The 9,655-nt window shown below is 40.5% G+C and overlaps 1 pseudogene; it reads left to right on the top strand.

The window, feature by feature from the left end:
• The first annotated feature begins 7,694 nt into the window (after positions 1 to 7,694).
• LOC149251396 (uncharacterized) overlaps positions 7,695 to 9,655 on the top strand; it is a 70,506-nt pseudogene continuing 68,545 nt past the window's right edge.

Below are 9,655 nucleotides of genomic sequence, written 5' to 3'. Positions count from 1 at the left end.
ATTCACAGCCATAAATCCTGATCACTGTGTGATTTTGGTAAAAATACCAGTCGCCAATACTGTAGTCCTTTGAGAGATGTAGAATTTTCTGCATTTCAGCAGAGAGCCTGGTAGGAGGAGTTGTCATCAGCAAAGAAGTGGCTAGATATATGAACAGGTCAATGAACTCACAATATGTATAAGGGGAGTTGTGGACTTCATGGAATACTGAGGTCCAGAAAATTACAGACCTCCTTTCTCCTTTGAGGTTCAATCTTCTAAGAGGAATTTGGAAACTATCAGGTCGATAGTACAGCAGCAAATGATATATGTAAGATGTGTATTTGAACACTTTTCTCTGTCCAAGTTCATGAATTGCTCATGGATTTTATTTGCTATGAAGGTGGCATAATCATACTTGACAGCAGGGGGTTGTCCTGGAGTGAATATGGACATCAATACTAAAACAGTTTCATCAATATGCTCACTGGTTTTGAAGCCCAAGATGTAGGAGATCATATCAGTAATGAGTATACCAGCTTCATTGAACCAGACTTGATTAAAAGGAGGTGGAGGCCTGGGCTGGCTCTCTGGTCTCATGCACAATTGAGCTATTCTAGTTATCTCTGAACTGGGCAGTTTGGCAGCTTGGTCAAGCAAGAATTTCATGGTGAGAGGAGCCAAAGGCTGAGTTGGCTTAAAGTTCAGCATCTCATTTATGGATTGAGGAGTAATATAGAAGAGGATAGTCCCAGATGGAGCCATAACTGCTCTTTGTGTGGGTTCATAATTTTCACAGCATAAATGGATGAAATCAGGGAGCACATTCACTTAAGGGAGGTAATAGATAAGCATGTTGGATTCCCAAATTCCCAAGACATCAGTGTTGCTTCTGTAGCTATTTCTAATTTCACAAAAGGCTTGCAAGTGAGGTTTGTCACCCATCATATCCTTAATTTGAAAATCCCTGTCAGCAAGGGGTATCCATTCCAATTCCTTATGTGGTGCATTCAAAGGGGCAACATTCAAGGCCACTAGAGCCTCCATTTTCGAATTGTTTTATGAGTTTTTGAACTTGTAATTAGGGCTTTTGCAGCAACAGTGTGGTAAGAAGACAGTCTGTGGGTTTTTCTGCAACAATTGCAGGCGGAAATGAGCTTAAATTTCAGCTTGATGGGCGAAATTGCAGAGGGAAGCACAGTTTACAGGTTTTCTTTCAAGAAATGGGTGAAACAGTGATGTTAATGCAGAGGTGTAGAGGCAGCACTGTGATTTTGAGTCGAATTTTGGTTCTGCGGGCGATTTTTAGAGAAAACTTGGAAAAAATAGGGTTTATGAGCGAATTTCGGGTAAATACATGTTTTATGGGCGCCTGGTGCGAAATGTAGGTAGAAGACTGAGCTGAGGGGCCAAGCTGCGGAGTGAATTCCCCTGGGTGGCGGACTGTGCAGCGAAAATGGCGTTTTGGACGTCAAAAACCATGCAAAGCTCACGCAAAACGAACAAATAGAAATGGACAAAACGTCGTTAAAACGGCTTTTTAACAAAAAAATTGATTTTGGCGGGTTTTTGGAGTGCTTTGGTCAGGTGACGTCAGCATGATGTCATCTTTGTCGGGTAGCAGGGGTACGGAAGGTGACTTGGCACTGATGTGGCAGACACGGCGGAGGAAACAATGCTAAGGTGGTAGCCGACGTGGGTGCTGACATGGGCAGTGACATGGTGTTAGGATATTTCGACACATAGGATATAGTTAAGTTCAACTTGGTCTAGTGTAGAGTTAGGTAAAGTGTGTTTCTTTACCGTTGTAAATTTTGTAACTTACAATCCGACGGTCACGATATGTAGTGATCCGACGGTTCACTCTCTCCTCGGTATTACCGACACTTGATCCGTGGCTTGACACCCGATTGGTCCATGAATTCTATTTAAAGCGCATGGAGGGTCATTTGTAGGGTAATCCGTGCATGAGAGAAGCTTATGTAAATTTTCATTCTTTGATTAATAAATTGCCTGAAGTGGCCGCGTTGGCTCAGGCCGTGGACTGTTTCCCTCTTTGAGGGTTTTAACCACGTCAAAAATACTGGTGTATTGATCTGTGATCTGGTTGTGAGCGGTGTCCTTTTGGTGTTCTTTCTGAGGAACTTACCCTGTAAATTCCTACATGGTATCAGAGCTATTTGAGGGCCGCGTCTGTTGGTGATCCAAATCTGAAGCCGGTAGAACTGCATCCGACTGCCGTTTCCTAGATCTGCTGTTTCTGACTGCTTTCGGGCCGAGAGGACTGCTCTATTGTGTTTGGAGCATCTGTTCCAGTGAGGAACCCCTTTCGTTTCACGCGAAAAGGTTTCCGGTAGCCCTAGCTGCATCATTTTTAAGATCTGGAGGTATACAATGTTTATTTGCAGTTTACTGTTATTTTCTCTCTGCTTATTTCGGTTTCGGTTTATTTAGCTTTTTTTTAACCGGATCTATACCTTTCATTTCTGCGTATGCTCTTTGCCCTGCGACTCTGTGCGATCTGGGCAAATCAGAAACAGAAAGGAAGGATTTTTCTCATGCGTATGCTCTTTTCCCTGCACCTTAGTGTGATCTCGGAAAATCAGAAACATTGAGAAAAATATTTAGTTTTTCGGCTAAAGCTAACTTTGAGCCGCAAGGTTCAATTTTTGAAAATATTTAGTTTTTTGGGTAAAGCTAACTTCGAGCCGCAAGGTTCGTTTTCTTTGCATGTCCGTGTTGGGTTTTGTGTTTTTTGTTTTGTAGGGAAAAAGAGCTTTCTCAAAGCAAGCACGCAACCCAAAGCCCCCCCCCCCCCCTCTCTCTCTCTCTCTCAAATTTTTTGTATAGATCAATTGGTTCAAAGCTATTTTAGGAGAGTAGAGGTCTTGGGTTCAAGTCTCCATTTTGTGGGGGCGGACTTTTTCATTTCCGCACATTCCCGCACTTCGTCGGCAACTTCAACAACTTTTTTTCAAAAAGCCATAACTTCTTCATCCGGAAGCCTTTTTCAGAGCCGTTTTTTTTAAACCAGCCTAATTTTTCGAGATCTATCCATTGGAACACTTACTTTCAGCAACTTCAGCTTCAGTTTCTGTTGAAATGGAAAGTCAATACCAAGTTACCCTTGACAGCACCAACTACTTCCAATGGTTGTCCTACATGGAGGATTTACTTAGAAGTAAAGGTCTCTACCGAATAGCCACAGGCCAAGAAAAGAAACCGAAAGATGAAGACAAGGCTGCTAAATGGGAAAATAGACAAGATCAAGCACGTGGTTTGATAGGGATGTCTATTTCTCCAGATCTTAGATTCCATATTGCAGAACTTGAAACTCCTCATGAAGCAATGGAACAAATAAATAAAGTTTTTGGGATTAAAAATGAAATTAGAGCCCATCAACTTGAAAATGAGTTGCTTACATTGGACCCTAATAATTTTTCTTGCATTGAAGATTTCTTGTCTATGTTCAAGACCCTTAGATATCTTTTGGAAGGTGTTAAGGTTAAGAAAGAAGATAGTAACCTTATTTATTCCATCCTTACTAAGTTGGGACCAGCCTACTCTGTATTTGTTTCCACCTTCCATTCTACAAGAGAAGCCTTCATTTCTCAAGGAAAAGACTGCAAGCCCCCTTCCTTTGACTCTTTTTGTGATTCTTTAATAAGAGAACAAGAAAAACTCTTACACCTTGGTCTTCTTAATCTTGGAAACTCTTCCAAGAAAGCGTTAGCCGCCCAGCAGCAAACAAATTCAAAGAATCCTAAAAAGTCATATCCTAACAAGAATGGTCCTAAACCAAACAAGGGTCCTAAGCAATTTCAGCCCCAAAATAAAAAATCATTTCAACAAAATGATAAGACAAATAAAAACAAAGGGAAGAAGACTGATAGACATTGCAATTTTTGTAATCGAGATGGGCACTTAGAATCAAAATGCTTTAAGAAGATGGAAGCCTTGGAAGCAGCAATGAAGAAGCATAACATCCATTTCGGGCAATCTTCAACTTCAACTTCATCTTCAGGAATGGCACTTTCTGCATGTGGTTGTCAAGCATCTCGGTCTGGCTATGCATTAAATGTATCTTCTTCTTCTCATTCTCATGAGTGGCTCATTGATTCTGGAGCTTCTTATCACATGGCCAAAAACAAAGCCATGTTTTCTTCTTTAAATGATTGTAACACCAAAAATATATATGTTGGTGATGATAGATCTCTTAATGTTGTAGGGACTGGAACTGTTCATCTAGACAATGGTCAGTTTAATGATGTATTATGTGTTCCAACCTTATCCTGCAACCTTCTATCTGTATATCAGATAACTCATTCAGGTGAAGGTAAAATCGTTGAATTTTCACCTCATGATGTTGTAATCAAGGACTTAAAAGATCCTAAACAGATTTTGGCTACTGGCATTGCTGATGATTCTACAAGGTTGTATAAGTTTCACAACTTTGGGTCATCAAATCTTCCCTCAATATTTGTTGCTCATAACGATGAAGTGAGCAAACTTTGGCATGAGCGATTTGGTCACTTAAACTATCGCTCCCTTCAGCATCTATGTAAAGAAAATATGATGACAGGTCTTCCTATGGTATCTTGCAGAGATGGTGTTTGTTCCGGATGTGTACTCGGAAAACATCATCGGGACAGTTTTGAAAAGCGTGCCTCTTGGCACGCCTCAGCCCCTTTACAGCTTGTACATAGTGATTTATGTGGTCCACTTCCAGTTGTGTCATTCTCTGGTTGCAAGTATTTCTTAACTTTCATTGATGATTTCTCCAGACGCACTTGGGTATACTTCTTAAAACTCAAGAGTGAAGTATTTAACACTTTTTTGGCCTTCAAGGCCTTTGTTGAAAAACAATCTGGACATCAAATTCTTAAGTTAAGATCTGATAATGGCGGAGAATATGTTAAAAACACATTCATCAACTATTGCACTGAGAATGGAATTCAAATGCAACATACTGTTCCATATACTCCACAACAAAATGGTGTAGCTGAAAGGAAGAATCGCACCTTAAAGGAAATGGCTAATTGTATGCTACAATCTAAAGGACTTGGTCTTAGTTTTTGGGCAGAAGCAATTAACTGTGCAAATTACATAATAAATCGCACTCCTACTAAGGCTTTAAAGAATATCACTCCAGAAGAAGCATGGAGCTCAATCAAACCAGATGTAAGTCATTTTCGTGTTTTTGGAAGTGAAGCGTGGGCCCATATTCCAGATGAAAAGCATAAAGCTTTAGAACCTAAGAGTGAAAAATGTACTTTTGTTGGATATTCTGAAGATGTCAAAGGTTATAGACTTATTCCATTTAAGTCCAAAAATGTTATCATTAGAAGAGATGTAAAATTTGATGAAAATATATCGGCCTGCGATCCTAGTCTGGCGGATGTGCCACCTCTCCCTATCTCTTCTACCTTTGAAAACATTTCTTCTTCAGATGATGAAAGTGAGGATGACAATCCTCCCCCACCATCTCAGGATCCTCCTTCAGCTCCTGATCATCCAAAATGGGTTCGTGCTACTCGAGATGCAGCAGGTGATCTTGCCGGTGATCCTACAGATCAGCGACGCACACGTTCTCAGTTCGAGAGAGCCTCTTCTTTACTGGCTCAAGCTCCAGTAAATTATGATCCTGACACCTTTGCAGAAGCTTCAGGCCATCCAGATTGGGAAGCAGCTATCAATGAAGAATATCATTCATTATTGGCAAATGATACATGGGATCTTGTTCCTTTACCAAAGGGACGAAAACTTGTTAGATGCAAATGGGTTTACAGAACCAAGTATGGACCAGATGGGAAAGTTGATAAACATAAAGCTCGTCTTGTTGCTAAGGGCTTTTCACAGGTTGAAGGCATTGACTACACTGAAACCTTCTCCCTTGTTGCCAAAATGAACTCTATCCGCCTTGTTCTTTCCCTTGCTGCCTCTTTCAAATGGGAAGTCCATCAGATGGATGTTAAATCTGCCTTCTTGCATGGGGACTTGCATGAAGAAATCTATATGGAACAACCCATTGGCTTCATACAAATAGACTCCAGCCTTGTTTGTCGACTTAAGAAATCCCTTTATGGTCTCAAGCAAGCTCCTAGGGCTTGGTATGCCAAAATGGATAGCTTTCTTTTAGAATCTGGCTTTTCCAGGTGTCATTCTGACAATACTGTCTACACCAAGAAAGTGGGCAACTCTCTTATCATCCTTGTTCTTTATGTTGATGATCTTATCCTTACTGGTAGTGATCCCAACCTTATAAACCATGTGAAGTCTAGCCTCAAAAGGAAATTTGAAATGACAGACTTAGGACACTTACACTATTTTCTCAGTCTTCAAGTCTTGCAATCCAAGGAGGGTATTTCCCTTTCCCAGTCCAAGTATGCTTGTGATATTCTACGTCATTTTCACATGGAAGACTGTAAGCTAGCCCCTTCTCCCTTTCAGTCTGGAGTCAAACTCTCAGTCACTTGTACTTCTCCTGAAGTTGATGCTACCTTATACCATCAACTTGTAGGAAAACTTTTGTATCTAACCCATACTCGTCCTGACCTTTCCTTTGTTGTTGGCCTTGTTGCTCAGTTCATGCAAAACCCCCATGAAAGTCATTGGAAAGCAGCTAAAAGAATACTTCGTTATGTTCGAGGTACAGTTCAGTTTGGCATTCATTACAGTGCCAAAGCATCTCCTCTATTGGTTGGTTTCACTGATTCCGATTGGGCTGGTGACCCTGATGATCGGAAGTCTACTGCCAGTTATGTGTTCACTCTTGGTTCAGGACCTATTACATGGGCTTGCAAGAAACAGGGTGCCATTTCTCTTTCATCAGCAGAAGCAGAGTATCGTGGTGCCGTAGAAGCTAGTAAGGAAGCCTTGTGGCTTCGTCAGATCCTGTCAGAGTTTGGCTTTGAGCAGCAGCATCCGACTACACTTTGGTGTGATAATCAAAATGCCATTCAGCTATGCAAAGATCCAGTCCAACATCAGCGCAGCAAACACATTGAACTGCACATGCACTTCATCAGAAAGCTCATTCACGACCATGTTCTTGAAGTGCAATATTTTTCAACAGATGATCAAGTTGCAGACATCTTCACAAAGGCTCTCACAGAGGCGAAGTTCACTAAACTTCGATTTATGGTTGGAGTTCAGGAAGTTGTCACTAAGGGGGGATAGGCTCTAGTGCCTCCTTCCTTCTCCTATTGTGTCATATTTGTAAATCCTTCAATCCTATACCAAGTTGTTCTTAAGGGGGGATGTTAGGATATTCCGACACATAGGATATAGTTAAGTTCAACTTGGTCTAGTGTAGAGTTAGGTATAGAGTTAGGTAAAGTGTGTTTCTTTACTGTTGTACATTTTGTAACTTACAATCCGACGGTCACGATATGTAGTGATCCGATGGTTCATTCTCTCCTCGGTATTACCGACACTTGATCCGTGGCTTGACACCTGATTGGTCCATGAATTCTATTTAAAGCGCATGGAGGGTCATTTGTAGGGTAATCCGTGCATGAGAGAAGCTTATGTAAATTTTCATTCTTTGATTAATAAATTGCCTGAAGTGGCCACGTTGGCTCAGGCCGTGGACTGTTTCCCTCTTTGAGGGTTTTAACCACGTCAAAAATACTGGTGTATTGATCTGTGATCTGGTTGTGAGCAGTGTCCTTTTGGTGTTCTTTCTGAGGAAGTTACCCTGTAAATTCCTACACATGGGTGGTGACGTGGGCGCTGACGTGGGCGACAACGTCAGCAGTGGGAAGCGAGAGGCATTTTATGGTTTTATCACACCGCCTTATGTACGACGACAGTTTTTGGCAGAATGGACGCGATACAACATGGTGGCAACATGCGTCCCGCAGTATGGTGGGAATACCGCTTTTTATCGGGCGCTATCTTCCGGACATCGGGGCGCCTCCAATATTGACGAGAGCCGTCCAATCTGCGGGATCGGATCTGATGGTTGATGGGATGAGGAGTTGACAGGGAGGTATGACGCGGGTCCCACCCATATATTTTCAACGTTTTACAATGTTTTTGCGGGGTTTGCAATATATTTGGACTTTGGGTTTGGGCGCTGGTTATTTATTTAACCGGATGTCAAATAAAACCCATAGTTTATATGCGCTCGGGGGAGGGTTGCTTCGGATAAGCCTTGGACCCCCAAAATATTTAACAAATAATATTAACATATGGTTTTAATAAGCCTGGGGCGGGATATTTATAATATTTTTTTGGATTTTTATGTATTTTACATAAGATAGGGGCGTGGAAACATTATAAAGGAGCTATACAAATAGAGTTAATGTTAATATGTTTTTATGAATGTAGGACACTAAGTTTATAAGGTAAAACTTAGGTTTTTAGGAAAATGAAAGGGTTTTTAAGCAGCAAAGTTGGATAACTTAGGCTTAAGAGAAGATAAATGTTTTACACAAGAAATGTGGCTTTATTCTTTAAGAAAAATGTCATTTTACTTAAATCTTTACATGAAGATGGAGGGTACTTGAGAGTATTGAGCAGATCTCAATCTCTTTAGGGGAGGTTAGTGAGTGATTGCTGTGAGAGGAATGAGGGGAAGTTAGACATGCAACCTCTGATTTGTCACCATATTTTGCCAAGGTAGATATGATACCTTTGAGATGAATCATCTTTAAAAGGCAATTTTGTCCATGAACCTACTTCTGCAACACCAAAACTACCTACCCATTCTGCTACACCTAACATTTTTTCTTCATCTTGTTTGGATGCATTTGAACTAGCAAACCCTGATTCTCTTCTTTTCTTTTAGTTGCCCTCCTATCTAAGTCTGCCCTTATTTCTTCCAAGGGTTCAGATTTAGCTGTTGAGACCCTTTTCTTCTCTACCTAGTTGTTTTTCTGCCAAGCTTGAACTTTTTGAACAAACCTCATTCTCTAATGCTAAAACAAGAAATTTAAACATGGACTGGCCAGGATTGAGCTGTTGGGCCATCCATCAAGTGTGACAGAAGTCAGTGATTGCACATTCTGAACTTGTTTGCAAAAAATAGGACAGTAGTGGCATTTTGACTAGCCACTTTCCTGGTCTTTCTTTGGGGTTCATTTTCTTTGTTTTCTTGACCAATTCATTCTTTTTTCCCTTTGATTTTTCTTTTAGGGCATACCCTCTTTACATTTTTTTAAATTTTTTATTTTTTGGAAAATATGGAACCTTTGCACCATGGAAAGGATGATTATATTTGGCATTTCCACAGTCAATCATGAAATATGACACCTATTGGTATAGGAACCTAACAGTGGCTCCACTTGGGGATGGCTTTTCCAGGTGAAAAGCCAAGAACAGCAGGTCAGATGGCCTTATTTTCAACTCTTGCTGCAATCTGAAATTTCCTTTTGCTAAAGATAAACAAAACTGTATTTCTGTAACATATATGTTTTTCCTATGATCTGATTTAAACAGAGTTACGGCTCTGTCTTTGACAGTTTTTCTGAGTGTTCGTCATCATCTTTATAGCTCCCAAGTTTTCTTCTTCACTTCTTCTGATAAACTCCAAATGTAATACAAAAAGGTGGCACAATTGTTTACTTTTTCCCAAAATTTGCTACATCTTATTCATTATCTTATTTCTGTAATAAACTGCTGAAAATAGACATTATTATGTATAAAATACAGTGTTGTTATGTTAACAAAG

Source organism: Pinus tabuliformis, chromosome 7 (assembly GCF_031772625.1).
Source record: "Pinus tabuliformis cultivar Carrire ecotype Pingquan chromosome 7, CPIR1, whole genome shotgun sequence".
NCBI lineage: Eukaryota > Viridiplantae > Streptophyta > Pinopsida > Pinales > Pinaceae > Pinus > Pinus tabuliformis.
Note: the sequence above shows the minus strand (reverse complement) of the source record. Positions and strands in the feature narration are given on the sequence as shown.